This window comes from Tursiops truncatus, chromosome 18 (genome assembly GCF_011762595.2).
Source record: "Tursiops truncatus isolate mTurTru1 chromosome 18, mTurTru1.mat.Y, whole genome shotgun sequence".
In the NCBI taxonomy this organism is placed as follows: domain Eukaryota; kingdom Metazoa; phylum Chordata; class Mammalia; order Artiodactyla; family Delphinidae; genus Tursiops; species Tursiops truncatus.
In genome coordinates, this window is record NC_047051.1 from 22,988,262 (window position 1) to 23,004,162 (window position 15,901).

At 39.8% G+C, this 15,901-nt stretch overlaps 1 protein-coding gene across 11 annotated transcripts in view; it reads left to right on the top strand.

Moving 5' to 3' along the window:
- ENOX1 (ecto-NOX disulfide-thiol exchanger 1) overlaps positions 1-15,901 on the top strand; it is a 610,449-nt gene that overhangs the window by 310,386 nt on the left and 284,162 nt on the right. For 9 of the 11 annotated variants that reach the window (XM_073795222.1, XM_073795221.1, XM_073795223.1 and 6 more), the window contains one exon: positions 2,889-3,032. The gene's annotated coding sequence lies outside the window, so the exon portion shown is untranslated. Of the gene's footprint in view, positions 1-2,888; positions 3,033-4,763; positions 4,817-15,901 lie in introns of all 11 variants that reach the window. The other 2 variants (XM_073795218.1, XM_073795225.1) reach the window with 1 other exon arrangement.

Sequence of the window (15,901 nt, forward strand, 5' to 3'; positions counted from 1 at the left end):
CTTCCCTGGTGGCGCAGTGGTTGAGAGTCCGCCTGCCGATGCAGGGGACACGGGTTCATGCCCCGGTTCGGGAAGATCCCACATGCCGCGGAGCGGCTAGGCCCGTGAGCCATGACCGCTGAGCCTGCGTGTCCGGAGCCTGTGCTCCGCAACGGGAGAGGCCACAACGGTGAGAGGCCCACATGACGGAAAAAAAAAAAAAATACACTACTATATATAAAATAGATAACTAACAAGGACCCACTGTATAGCACAGGGAACTACACTCAATATGTTGTAATAACCTATAGTGGAAGAGAACGTAAAAAAGAATATATTTATATACATATATGTATAATTGAATCATGTTGCTATATATCTGAAACTAACACATTATAAATCAACTATATTTCAATAAAAATTTTAAAAATAAAAGAAGTATGCAAAAAAGAAGTGTACAGTAAATAGTGGTTGAGTGAATGTTTGGAAATTACCGTCGAGGTTTTATGGGAAACAGGGTACACGTTTAGGCATACCACCTGAAACTTTGTTTTTAAGGGATGTGAGGAAATCAGAAAGCTAGTATGTGAGATTTTAAGAAGAGTTTCTATTCATTTTGTATTCCCGTCATTTAGGTTAGAGTCCATGGTCCAGATATTTTCATTCCCTGTTCTTTGTCAAGCTCTTCTTCCTTCTTTTATGCAAAGATAAACTGGCTCTGTTTGGCTCTGTTCTCTTTTTTGTCTTTCCCCACGTAATAATCCTAGGCTGCAGTTCTGCAGAGCTCTGAAAACTCTATCCATTGTTCTTCCTTGTTTCTTTATTCATGCCTTAAGCTTTTGTTGCCTAAATTAAAATAAAATGTTTTAAAAGTTCCATGTGACCTTCCTGCTTTATCCTTCTCTAGCCTTTCCGAGGAGCTTCCCAAGTATAGTGTGGTTGTGACCTAGAAGTTCCAAGGCTCATGCGGAAGGCTATGGCATTAAAAGCTGGCACGTTGAGGGGAATTTTGAAGTGATTGACTGGTGGGCAGTGACCCTGAAACATGCTGTAAGAGTGGGTGCTGGGACAGCTGGTGGAGAGTAAGCTGTTGGCAATGGAACAACCCCAAACATGTAGATTTTTGACTAAAAATAAGAACGGAAACCTAGATGGAGCCGTGCCGAGACTTGTCAGCCACCCTTTAGCTGTTAAGATGGATATAGCTACGAGGAGATGCAGTCCTATCACTCAGAGACATCCACAGAAGATGCAGGCTCTGTTCCTGGTTGCGTCAGGGATGCCATTCCCCTTAGGGAAAGGTGATGTTCTCTTTCACTGGGACGATGAAGGCACTGTGGGTCACATGGAGGCATCAGAGGAAGATGGGCCGTTTGCATTGCTATCTCCTGGATGTCACACAGCACACAAACCTGCCCTGCAACCCATGGGCACCACTGGGTTTCCAAAGAGCTCTCTTTGCATAAGGAGGAAGGTGGGAGAGGAAGTGCACTGCTTAAAGTTGGCTATCTGTATTTCTGTGGGGCCTGACTCAATAAAACAATGTCTGATATAAAACTAAAGCAAATGAGGAGAGGAATTTTCTTGATCAATTTAGTAGTATGTGAGTTACTTTAGTATATTGCAGCATTACCTGTTCTCTTGTCAATAATATTTCTGTTTATGGAATATTTTTCTTTTTTTATTGAAGTGCAGTTGATTTACAATGATGTGTTAGTTTCTGGTGTTGAGCAAAGTGATTCAGTTGTATATATACTACTTCAGATTATTTTCCATTATAGTTTTACAAGATATTGAATATAGTTCCCTGTGCTATAGTGTAGGTCCTTGTTGTTTATCTATTTTATGTATAGTAGTGTGTATCTGTTGATCCCATACTCCTAATTTATCCCTCCCCCCTCTTTGGTAGCCATAGGTTTGTTTTCTATGTCTGTGAGTCTATTTCTGTTTTGTAAATAAGTTCTTTTGTATCATTTGTTTTAGATTCCACATATAAATGATATCATATGATATTTGTCTTTCTCTGTCGACTGACTTCACTTTGTATGATAATTTCTAGGTCCATCCATGTTGCTGCAAATGGCATTATTTCATTCCTTTATATGGCTGAGTAATATTCCATAGTATGTATGTGCCACATCTTTTTATCCATTTATCTGTCCAGGGACACTTAGGTTGCTTCCATATCCTGGCTATTGTAAATAGTGCTTCTGTGAACATTGGGGGTGCATGTATCTTTTTGAATTAGAGTTTCCTTATTTTCTGGATACATGCCCAGGAGTGGGATTGCTGGATCATATGGTAACTTTATTTGTAGCTTTTGAAGGAAGCTTCTTACTGTTCTCCATAGTGGCTGCACCAAGTGAAATAGTTTTCTAAATCACACAGGCCACAGAGTGAAATGAGGGGGAGAGTCAGCCCTGAGGCCTTTTAGGCTTTGATGCCTGGGCTGTAAACCTGACTTCAGGAATCTGTGCCTTAGCTTTCTCATCTGGAAAATGGGGCCAGTGCCCTCTAATTGCAGGGCCATCGTTCAGAGTAAAGAGTCTGTGCCCAGTGCCTCACAGCTGGTGGGTTCTCAGTGAAAAGTAGTGTTCCCGCCTTCATGCTCATACCCTGAGCACCGTCCTTCAACCCTTGTCTGGTTAAATAAGGGGAAAAGCAGAGTTCGCTTGGTGATAAAATACTGCTGGCCTTTAGAAGTTTCTAAACACAATGCTGAAAGATTACCATCCACCCTGTCATTTATGAGTAAGAAGATCTGGGGGTACAAAAGCAATAGCAATTCATACTGTTATCTTAATAATAGCGGTAGGTGCTACTGCGGCACTTTCTGACCACAGTGGCCGCTACTGGCAGTCATGGTGCTTTGGACACATCCTAATGGTGTGCTTTTTTTCTCCTTCCAGAAGCATCTGGCATGTCAGAGCTACAGTGTCTTCCATGGGACTTCCTTTGTGAACAGCTTCCATTGAAAAGAGTTGTGTGAATACCTTGTTTCAGTCAAGTTCCCGAAGAACACATCTGTCTTCTGATCTGCTGGAGGGCTTAAGGTTTGTGTTAATTTTTCCATTTGTCTCACTGAAGTTATTATTAATTTTGAGGGATATCTTTTAAATGGGTAATAGTCATACCCTATTGCAATAAGAACTGTGGAAGTAGGTTATGCACAGATTGTAATCCTTTGATTTCATTGGGAGCTGGATCTAAATGAGAAGAAATTTGATATGATCCTTCTCATACTTACTATTAGATACTCTGGGGGATGTTACAAGGATATTAGAAATAAAATATATCCCCCACGTTGGCTTAAAACAAGTTTTATTTCTGTGTTCATAAATTCTAACTGAACAGATCCAGTACATTTTTATTGAGCGTCTACATATATCAGATTTTGTTAAGTACTTTCAATTAGCTAAGACCTCGCTGATAAATTATATTTTGAAACATTGAAAATCAAAACTGCATTTGTCAATATCAACTAGTGTTATCATTATGACATTTTTCAAATTATAAAATCTCAGTAGCCAGAATGTTTTCATTTAGCTCTGCCAAGGGGTCCTCACCCTATGATTGATTAGGATAGAACAGGGGGATGGTGGTGGTTGTTTAATGTGTGTGCGTTAACAACTCGAAAAATCACTAACAGTATTGTTGCTCACTTAAAGACAGAGCTTGCTAGCAAAGCAAGCATTTTATTTTGGAAGTGCGTGTTCTGCTTCTGAGATGGTACCAAGTAAACCACTTTTATTCTGAAAGTGCTTTCTGACAAAGACCTACCTAAAGGCTGAAATTAATCCACCCATCTTTCATAGATGGAAAAATGAGCAAGAGAGCAGATAAAGCTTGGCTCTTGGCTCACTGAGTGGATAAAAACTAAGTGAAGAGCAAGGGAGAAGGAACAGAGTACTTTCCCTAGAATGACATGTCTTTTCCCACAGACTTTTATTTCATTCGGTTGGACTTTTATTCTGTCCACGGTGACAAATGTTTTCTCCTGTAATGGCCCTCTACTGTGGGTTTTTTTTTTTTTTTTTAACTTCTCTTACTGAGAAATCAAAGTAGATTTCACTGCAGTGCTGGGCTAGATTCCAGTTTTCCCACTGCACCCTTCATTGCTGGGCCCCATGATTGATTCACTTTGAAGGGTGAGGCATGTGGTACATACATATTGGGGGAGAGGACGGATGGGAGGTTGTGTCTCCTTCTTTAACTCTCCAGTCTGTCAGCTTGGTAGGATGTTACGGTGTGCAGAGATGTAACAAGTGTCTGACGGAAAAAGAGGTGCCAGAAAGGACTTGAGAAGTTACCTAAATGTTCTTCCCTAGTCCGCAAATAAGATCCCACTTGAACTGTCCGAAACCAATGAGAAGCTATTTGTTTTCAGACCTTTATACCTAGGTATCCACTTTCCCTTTGAATCCTAATACAGATTCTCCTTTCTTAGAAACCTCACTGTCTAGAAAACCTAAGTGTTTCTCGACATCCTCGCGTGGCACTTTATTTCTTCTGTTATGGAGACAGAATATATGGTCAGAGTCCCCCTGTATCATCATAGACTTAAGTCTCAAGTCATCCTTTTTGTCTTCAGGAGAGAGAAACCCATTTTTCTGAACCGTTCCTGTGAAACTGTACAGTCCACAAATTTATCGATCCCCACAGTTTTGTGCTGAGTCTCTTAAGTTCTCTGCATTCCACTTAAGTTTGAGAATACAGACAGGTTGCAGGAACATGAAAAATCATCTATTGTTGTTTCTCAGTGGGGCCACTATTGACATTTGCAGGGGGATACTTCTCTGTGATGCAAGATCAGCCCATGGATTTGATCAATAGAAAGGTTAGTAGCCCTGCCTTCAAGGAACTAAAGACCAGCAGCACCCCGCCACCCAGTCCCCAGTTGACGTGATAACCAAATTCAAACCTCCTTTGCCTGTCCCTGCAGAGGAGGACCCGGATTGCCCAGACCAGAGGGTCGCCGGTGAGAGTTGAGCATGCTGAAATGGGCAGAGTTGAGCAAATGGTGGGGCCGGGCCTGGACCCCAGTTTTTAACTCTGGGTGCCATTCTCTTCCCCCCTATCATTCTTCAATGCTGGGTCTACACTGGCTTTTCAGCTGTCTAGAAGCACACCAACGTGTGTATATGGATACTCTTTTGGAGAACCAGAATTTCTGGTTTGGTGTTTAGGGGAGATCACTGTTGTTTGATATGGGAACATGGAGAGAAGGAACAGAGTACTTTCAGAAGATAACATCAGAACTCAGTGCAGGGAAACAGGAGAGAGTAGACAGCTCTGGGGACCTACAGAAAAGACAGGGCTCGGACCCCAGAGGAAATAGTGGGACTGGTGTTGCAAAGGTATCATCAGCTCAGTCACTGAGAAAGGAAGGGGGGGTAGAGCATCTGAAGTCCAAGGCAAGACTAGAACAGGTCAGTAGCAAAGGAGTCGTTTTTCACTTGCTTTGTATCATGCACCCCAGCGTCAGCTCTCTGCTCCGTGTCACAGGCTTCCTCGGTAGTTCAGGAATCAGTTTGCGGGTAGCTCAAAGGGCCCTTCACTGCAGCTGAAACTCTCTCTCGCATCAGCCCCGATATCCCTCACCCACCCTCCATCCACATTTCTGCCTTGTCCCTCACTTATCTTCCGGCAGCTGCCCCCATTCCTGCCCTCCATTCTTCATGTCTGCAGAGAACGAGGAAATGACTTGATGCCTTTTATTTCTCTGGATTCTTCCAATATCTCAAGTAAGGCTATCCATTAAAAGGAAAGGACAGGGCTTCCCTGGTGGCGCAGTGGTTGAGAGTCCGCCTGCCGATGCAGGGGACACGGGTTCGTGCCCCGGTCGGGGAAGATCCCACATGCCGCGGAGCGGCTGGGCCCGTGAGCCATGGCCGCTGAGCCTGCGCGTCCCGAGCCTGTGCTTCGCAACGGGAGAGGCCACAACAGTGAGAGGCCCGCGTACCGCAAAAAAAAAAAAGAAGGAAAGGACATAGAAACAGCTTCTGGAAATTTCTCCCACAAAAGCTTTGTTAAGGGGTGTGATCTCTTGAGACATTTACCGTAATATAGGCACAATCTTTCCATAGAAAAACAAATTCTCATTCACTGCTATTTTCTTTGGACTTAACATAAGGAATCATTGAATTCCCTAGTACAGAGGTTACTTAATAAGAAAATGAGAAGAATTCATGATTTAAAGACACAGTTAGGGCTCCCCTGGTGGCGCAGTGGTTGAGAGTCCGCCTGCCGATGCAGGGGACACGGGTTCGTGCCCCAGTCCGGGAAGATCCCACATGCCACGGAGCGGCTAGGCCTGTGAGCCATGGCCGCTGAGCCTGCGCGTCCAGAGCCTGTGCTCCGCAACGGGAGAGGCCCGTGTACCGGAAAAAACAAAAACAAAAACACAGTTATAAGTAGGGGTATCTTGGTTGTTACAGTTACTCTCCTCCTTAGCTTGCACGAAATACACACAGCAGCTACAGAGTTGCACATGGGAACTGAACTAAAGGACTCTTTTTCTTTGCTCTCTAGTAAAATGAAGAATCCTACATGATAAGATTTATCATCTATAAATAGACTACGTTTATGGAGATAGAAATAACATCAAAGGCCTCCCTTATCTTGTGTTGTTTAATTATTTAAAGCTTTATAACTGAGTTCCTGAGCCCAATTTTTCAAACATGGTGACTTTCCTGTCCTCTCTTCTTTGGCGCATGGGACACCAAGTTATAAGTGACTTCTCAGAGTTTCTCATTTCCTGAAGTGCTCTATTAGCTCTATAAACATGGAAGAATAAATATTAGCTTTATGAGACCATGTTCCTCTACCAGTTGAAAAATAGCGTACAATAAAAAATACAAGGATGTAATGTTGAAAATTATAGGCCAGTATGCTCTCTTATTGTGGGTATATATCTAATCCTCATGCACAGAGACTACGTTTTCAGAAAAATGTGTGCTGTGTAATACCACTTGTGTCTGTGATGTATTTTCACCCCTCAGGTTTAACAATATATCTCAAGTGAGTCTGGCCTCACTAGTGAAATGTTTCAGACTTAGTTACTACTCTGATTTAAAAGCAAAGAAACAAAACTCTCCGGATCTTGCTATTAATTCTAAAAATTACATATGATCCAAAGTTAAGATGTTTGTGGCTTCCTTTCTAATTACATTAGAAAATGTCTGATGGCAATTTTGAATCAAGAGGAAGTTTTATGAGGAGTTTAAAAATAAAAAGTCAATTGTGGTCTTGCACAGCTAGTCAGTACTTTACGTGTGCCAATTGTTATTTCAAAATCCAGACTCTAATTACACATTTTTAGCAGCAATGAAAATGTAGCATCCATTGACTGTGCCCCTAAAGCTTCACATTCACACCCCGTAAGGAAGAAAAAGAGTAACCTACGTGGATAGTGTGTGAGTTGAAACACTCTTTTAAAACTAGAGGATTAAATATAATTATGTTCAGATAATTCACTTCCTTCTAGAAATGACCATCCATTTGCCAAAAGTGCCAATGATTCATCATATCAAGGACAGTTTCTCCTTCTACATTAACTCTCCATTGTTCCTCTTGCTAAAAACAGAAAATAATCAGCCTTGTGTATTCTGGGCTCAAAAGTAAGAAAATTGGACTTACTAGACTAGCTCCTTCTAATTGCCTAAATTTCTACAGCATTCTTCTTTTAAACAACAAAATTTAAAAATATATTAAATTTTATTATGAAGTAGTTTAAGCCTACAGAAAATAATAGATGTACCTACTGCCATATTTTATTTTAAGATTTTCATTTTTGATGACATTTATTGTTTTCTTTCTAACTTTATAAGCAAAACATACATGTTCATTGCAGACAAATAGAAATGCATAAAAACATAAAGGAAAAATTCAAAATCACCCATAATACCCCCCCTGAGAGAACCTTCATTGTTAGCATTTTTATGCATTTCTTCCCAGTGTTTACACATTTTTACAAATTGAGGTATAATTGACCTACATCACTATGTTAGTTCCAGGTACACAATATAGTGATTCAATATTTCTGTACATTACAAAATGATCACTATGATATGTCTGGTTATCATCTGTCACAAAGATATCACAGTATAGCTATCTATATCCCCCATGCTTTACATTTCATCCCTGTGACTCATTTTTTTGGTAACTGAAATTTTGTACCTCTTAATCTCCCTCAACTATTGCAGTCATCTCCCAATCCCCCTTCTCTCTGGTAACCACCTCTTTGTTACATTCTGTATCTATGAGTCTGTTCTTTTATGTTCATTTGTTTTGGTTTTTAGATTCCACATATACGTGAAACCATACAGCATTTGTCTTTCTCTGTCTGACTTATTTCACTTAGCATAATATCCTCTAGGTCCATCCATGTTGTCACAAATGGCAAGATTTCATTCTTTTTTATGACTGAGTTGTATACCACATCTTTATCGATTTATCTATTGATGGACACTTAGGTTGCTTCCATATCTTGCCTGTTGTAAATAGTGCTGCATTGAACATAGGGGTACATATATCTTTTCAAATCACTGTTTTTGTTTTTGTCCGAATAATGCTCGGAGGTGGAATTGTTGGATAGTGGGGCAGTTCTATTTTTAATTTTCTGAGGAGCCTCCATACTATTTTCCATAGTGGCTGCACCAATTTACATTCTCACCAACAGTTGACTAGGGTTCCTTTTTCTCCACATCCTCACCAACACTTATTATTTGTTGTCTTTTTGATAATAACCATTCTCACAGGTGTGAGGTGATATCTCATTGTGGTTTTAATTTGCATTTCCCTGATGACTAGTAATGTTGAGCATTTTTTCATGTGTCCATTGCCATCTATATGTCTTCTTTGAAAAACATGTCTGTTCACATTCTCTGCCTATTTTTCAATCAGTTGTTTCATTTTTTGATGTTGAGTTGTATGAGTTTTATATATTTGGCATATTAACCCCTTACCAGATCTATCACTTGCAAATATCTTCTCCCATTCAATAGCTAGCGTTTTTGTTTTGTTGGTAATTTCCTTCACTGTGCAGAAGTTTTTTAGCTTGATGCAGTCCCTTTTTTTAACTTTTGCTCTTGTTTCCCTTGCCTAAAGAGACATTTCCAGAAAGTTATTGCCAAGGGCAGTGTCAAGAGTATACTGCCTATGTTTTCTTCTAGGAGTTTTATGGTGCCAGGTCATTTAAGTTTTTAATAAATTTTGAGTTTATTTTTGTATGTGGTGTGAGAAGGTAGTCTAGTTTGATTCTTTTGCATATAGGCGTCCAGTTTTCCCAACACCATTTATTGAAGAGGCTGTCTTATCCCCATTGTGTATTGTTGTTGCCCCCTTTGTCATTGACTAATTGCCCGTATAAGTGTATGTTCATTCCTGGGCTCTCTATTCTGTTCCATTTATCTATGTGTATGTTTTTGTGCCAGTACCATACTGTTTTGATGACTGTATCTTTGTAGTATAGCTTGAAATCAGGGAGCCTGATTCCTCCAGCTTTATTGTATGTTTGCTTTTACCAATGAGATTTTTCCTTTTATAGTTTTCATATTTCTAGTTGTACTCTTTCCTTTTTTGCTTAGAGAAATTCCTTTAACATCTCTTGTAAGACTGGTTTAGTGGTCCTGGACTCCTTTAGCTTTTGCTTGTCTGTAAAACTCTTTATCTCTCCATCAAATCTGAATTATAGCCTTGCTCAGTAAAGTATTATTAGTTGTGGGTTTTTCCTCCCTTCATCACTTTCAAAATATTGTGCCACTCTCTTCTGACCTGAAGAATTTCTGTGAAATGTCAGCTGATAGCCTTTGTGAGTTCCCTTGTATGTAACTAGTTGCTTTTATCTTATTGCTTTTAATATTCTCTCTTTATCTGTAATTTTTGCCATTTTAATTCTAATATATCTTGGTGTGGACCTCTTTGGGTTTATCTTGTTTGGTATTCTCTGAGCTTCCTAGACTTGGATATCTGTTTCCTTTCCCAGGTTAGGGAAATTTTCAGATATTATGTCTCCAAATAAGTTCTCTCCTCCTTTCTTTCTCTCTTCTCTTTTTGGGACCCCTATAATGAGAATGTTTTAGTACATTTGATGTTGTTCCAGAGGTCTCTTAACATATCCTCATTTTTTTTTAAATCCTTTTCTCTTTTTCTGTTCAACTTGAGTGATCTCCACTACTCTGTCTTCCAGTTTGCTGATCCTTTCCTCTGTATCATGTAATCTACTGTTGATTCCTTCTTTTTTATTGCAGTCATTGTATTCTTCAGCTCTGTTTGTCTCTTCTTTATATTTTCTAAGTCTTTGTTAAACTTTTCACTGTGTTCAGCGATTCTTCTCCCAAGTTCCTCAAGCACCTTGAACTCTTTATTGGGTAGATCGCTTATCTTCACTTCACTTAGCCCTTCTGAGATGTTACCTTGTTCCTTCATTTTGAAAATATTCCTCTGTTGTCTTATTTTGCCTGATTATTTGCTTTTATTTCTCTATATTAGGTAGGTCAATTACATTTCCCAATCTAGGAAATTTGGCTTTACGTAGGAGACATCGATGGGTCCGAGCTGCACACTCCCCTCTGTTCACTGTAGCTGTATGATCTAGGTATTCCTTCCCCTATGTAGGCTGCATGGGCCCTTCTGTTGTGGGGCTGATTACTGTGTGCTGATGTGACTGGTCTCCAGCCTGGTTGGTTGCCAGGCCCTGCCTAGTACAGAGGCTGCTGACCACTGGTGGGCCGTGGGGGGCCTGTGTCCCAGTTAGCTGCCTGCATGACCCAGTGAGTCCTGGACCCGGTGCTAGCCTGACTGTGGGTGGGGCGGTGTCCCTGCAAGGCTGGCTACTAGGCCTGGGGCATCCCAGGACTAATGCTGAAAAGTTGGCGAGTGGGGCCAGGTCTCGGCACTAATAAACTAGAGGGAGGACTCCAAAATGGTGCCTGCCAGCACTAGTGTTCTCATGGTAGACTAAGACTGCCACCAGTGTCTCTGTCACCAGGGTAAGTCCCAGTTGCCTCTTGCCTCTCTGGGAGGCTCTCCAAGATCAGCAAGTGTGTCTGATTCAGACTCTTTTCAAATTATTGCTTCTGCATTGGGTCTCTGCATATGTGCGATTTTGCATTGTGCCCTTTAAGAGCAGAGTCTGTTTCCTGTAGCCTTCCGGCTTTCCTGAATGCAAGCTCTGCTGGCCTTCAAAGCCAGAAATACTGTGGGCTCATCTTCCTGGTGCAAGACCCCCAGGCTTCAGGGCCCAGTGTGGTGCTCAGACTCCTTGCTTCTTGGGGGAAATCTGTGATTATACTCCTATTTGTGGGCCACCTCCCTAGAGATGTGGATCTTGACTATACGGCATCTCCACCCCTCTTACTGATCTTGTTGTGGCTCCTCCTTTATCTTCAGTGGTAGAAGATCTTTTCTGCTAGACTTCAGATCATTCCCATTGAGAGTTGCTCTGTAAACAGTTGTAATTTTCGTTTGCTATGGGAGGAGGTGAGCTCAGGGTCCTCCTACTCACCACCTTGGCTGCCATATTTTAAAATGTTAATACTTCTAAAGTTGCTTCGGATATCTATTTTTTAAAGTGAAAAAAAATTACCATTCTTTCTATTTACCTATCGCCATAGATACTATAACTTATATAAGATTTTGTATTTCATTCCTTTATATTATATATCTGTATCTGATTATGTCTGTGTCTCTATATATGGGGTATTATTTTTAAGTTTACATAGATGAGATCATACTGAATTTATACCTTTCAATTTGTTTTTCCTCAACAGTTTTTTGGGGTTTTTTTTTTTTAGCGTTATCTGTTAACATATGGACATTTGACTTATTCGTAGTAGTTAATTGTTTTATGTATCTACCTTCTCATAATGGAACATTCACCAGTCTTTTTTTTTTTTTTTCTGGACAACCACCTTCCTACACCCATCTCACCATTCACAGTAGACACGTAAACATGTAGATGTGGGTTTAACATTTGGTAGTGCAGCACCCTCCCTGCCATTGAATAGGCACTTGCGAAACAGTTATTCTTTAACTCTACTAGAAAAACTTTTATTTCCTTCTTGTCAGCAAAGTTTTCTATTTTGTTTTGTTATTACCATTAGATGTGCCTCTGTCCCTTTTCCACTGAATTTTCTATGAGCAGTTTCTAATGTGGCTTTATTAATTCCATCTAAATCGAGTATATTTATGTGTAAGCAATGAGAAAAGACCAAAGGAATAGAGCAAAGACAAACAAGAGAGAATGAAAGAAGGAAGAAGAGATTACATCTAATCTTTAGCCTCTGAGACTCGATTGGTATTCCTGAGAGATACTTTTTAAAGGACATTTGCACAGTTTCTTATTCTCCATCACCTCAGAGGTCAGCCAGCTTTGGAGGCCTTTCTCTCCCATTTAACCAATCAAATACTTCCTTTTGTCTCTTACTTTCATAATAACATTAGAAAAATGTATATATTTTTTTAAATTTAGATATATTTCAAGATCTATCTCAAGTGTTTTTTTAGATTGTGGTGCCTCAAACAATGGGAGCTATCAAAAAATCTGTAAATGGATACATATTTGTACTTTTTAGTAGATTTTACCATTGTTTTGCATTTTGCCTAGCATGTGCTAAATAAATATTTGGTGAATGGTTGAATAAATAAACAAAGAAATAAATATTTGTAGAAGTTACAGTAATATTTGTAGAGGTTACATGGTCATTTGACTTAGAGGTATTTTAGTGTTACTAGTAATCATCTTTCATCTACTAAAACACTTAACCTCAACATTTAGATCTCCTCTGATTGAAAACTAAAGGTCTAAAAACAAATGAAAGATCAGAGTTAACTGAGAGCACCAATTCCCAAAAGTTATTAAAATTAAAGTCTCTATTTAAGGTTACCAGATTATTTAGGGCTCTAAAACAAGTGTTTACTCCCTTAAAATTTTAAGAGCTGTATGTCTGTGTTTAGACTATTCTCAAATTCTGTTTTGTTATTCTAAGAAATTAAACTTTTATTAGTCCATTTTATTTTTGTACATGACAGTGGGCTGAGCCAGTTGACGCCACTAAAAAAGTGAAACTTTGAAAAATTGAAGAGTAAAAGCAATTATTTCTAGAACTGACAGAACCTTTCCTGGGTTCAATTCTTGCTCCTTGTAATTATTTATTCCTTTCAAGATACTGGAAATTATTAGACTATAATTGATCTCAGCACTTGCCAAATGTAATTTTCTATATAAAAACATTAGTAAGTATTGAGAATTTCCTTTCGTTTCCCTTGCAAACAATGCTCTGGTCTTTTCTGAAAGTCAAGTTTATAGGGTTTTTCCCCACCCTTAATCTTTATTTTTGTTGTATTCGATGGAGTTCTACTAAGCTAAGATGTGCGCCAAGTTTAGTTTGTAACTGAGTATAAGTCATCAGAAAATAGGATTTCAGCCAGAAATTCTTGCGCACATTACCTCTAGCTGCTCTGCCAAGTGTCACAGTACTATTTAGGCCTTCCCATATGTCTGAAATCAGCAGGAAAATGCTTTTCAATCTTAGCTCACGTATGTTTTTAAGTAGAATTTGTTCTGGTAGTACTGATATCCCCAGTATGAGATTATTAGTGCTGTTTTCTAATGGTAAAGGTATGCTTTTTATCAGTATCCATCGTAATAATAGCTCTGCAGAGGGCTCTGGGTTCTCATTTGGCATATTTGTTGATAAGAGGGCTAGAGGAGGGAGACCTTCAAGATGGCGGAGGAATAAGATGTGGAGACCACTTTCCTCCCCACAAATACATCAGAAATACATCTACAGGTGGAACAACTCCTACAGAACACCTACTGAACGCTGGTAGAAGACCTCAGACTTCCCCAAAGGCAAGAAACTCCCCACATACCTGGCCATGTGGCTGACAGGGTCTGGGTGCTCCAGCCACATGTCAGGCCTGTGCCTCTGAGGTGGGAGAGCCAAGTTCAGGACATTGGTCCACGAGAGACCTCCCTGCTCCACATAATATCAAACGGCGAAAGCTCTTCCAGAGATCTCCATCTAAATGCTAAGACCCAGCTCCACTCAATGACCTCAAGCTACAGTGCTGGATATCCTATGCCAAACAACTAGCAAGACAGGAACACAACCACACCCATTAGCAGAGAGGCTGCCTAAAACCGTAATAAGGTTACAGTCACCCCAAAACACACCACCAGATGCGGTCCTCCACACCAGAACACAGGCACCAGTCCCCTCCACCAGGAAGCCTACACAACCCACCGAGCCAACCTTAGCCACTGGGGGCAGACGCCAAAAACAATGGGAACTGTGAACCTACAGCCTGTGAAAAGGAGAACCCAAGCACAGTAAGTTAAGCAAAATGAGAAGACAGAGAAACACAGCAGATGAAGGAGCGAGGTAAAAACCCATCAGACCAAACAAATGAAGAGGAAATAGGCAGTCTACCTGAAAAAGAATTCAGAATAATGATAGTAAAGATGATCCAAAATCTTAGAAATAGAAAGGAGAAAATACAAGAAACGTTTAACAAGGACCTAGAAAAATTAAGAGCAAACAAACAATGATGAACAACACAATAAGTGAAATGAAAAATTCTCTACAAGAAATCAATAGCAGAATAACTGAGGTAGAAAAACGGATAAATGACCTGGAAGATAACATAGTGGAAATAACTACCGTAGAGCAGAATGAAGAAAAAAGAATGAAAAGAATTCAGGACAGTCTCAGAGACCACGGGGACAACATTAAACGCACCAACATTCGAATTATGGGGGTCTCAGAAAAAGAAGAGAAGAAGAAGGGGACTGAGAAAATATTTGAAAAGATTATAGTTGAAAACTTCCCTAATATGGGAAAGCAAATAGTCAATCAAGTCCAGGAAGCACAGAGAGTCCCATACAGCATAAATCAAAGGAGACACACGACAAGACACATATTAATCAAACTATCAAAAATTAAATACAAAGAAAAAATATTAAAAGCAGCAAGGGAAAAGCAACAAATAACGTAAAACGGAAGCCCCATAAGATTAACAGCTGATCTTCCAGCAGGAAATGTGCAAGCCAGAAGGGAGTGGCAGGACATACTTAAAGTGATGCGAGGGAAAAACCTACAACCGAGATTACTCTACCCAGCAACAGTCTCATTCAGATTCAATGAGAAATTAAAACCTTTACAGACAAGCAAAAGTTAAGAGAATTCAGTACCACCCAACCAGCTTTACAGCAAATGCTAAAGGAACTTCTCTAGACAGGAAACGCAAGAGAAGGAAAAGACCTACAATAACAACCCAAAACAATTAAGAAAATCGTAATAGGAACATGCATATCAATAATTACTTTAAATGTAAATGGATTAAATGCTCCAGCCAAAAGACATAGACTGGCTGAATGGATACAAAAGAAGACCCGTATATATGCTGTCTACAATAGACCCACCTCAGACCTAGGGACACATGCAGACTGAAAGTGAGGGGATTGAAAAAGGTATTCCATGCAAATGGAAATCAAAAGAAAGCTGGAGTACCAATGCTCATATCAGATATAATAGACTTTAAAATAAAAATATTATAAGAGACAAGGAAGGCCACTACATAATAATCAAGGGATCAATCCAAGAAGAAGATATAACAGTTGTAAATATTTAGGCACCCAACCTAGGAGCACCTCAATACATAAGGCAAATGCTAACAGCCATTAAAGGGGAAATCAACAGTAACACAATCATAGTAGGGGACTTTAACACCTCACTTTCACCAATGGACAGATCATCTAAAATGAAAATAAATAAGGAAACACAAGCTTTAAATGATACATTAAATGAGATGGACTTAATTGATATTTATAGAACATTCCATCGAAAAACAGCAGATTACACTTTCTTCTCAAGTACTCAAGGAATATTCTCTAGGATAGATCATATCTTGGGTCACA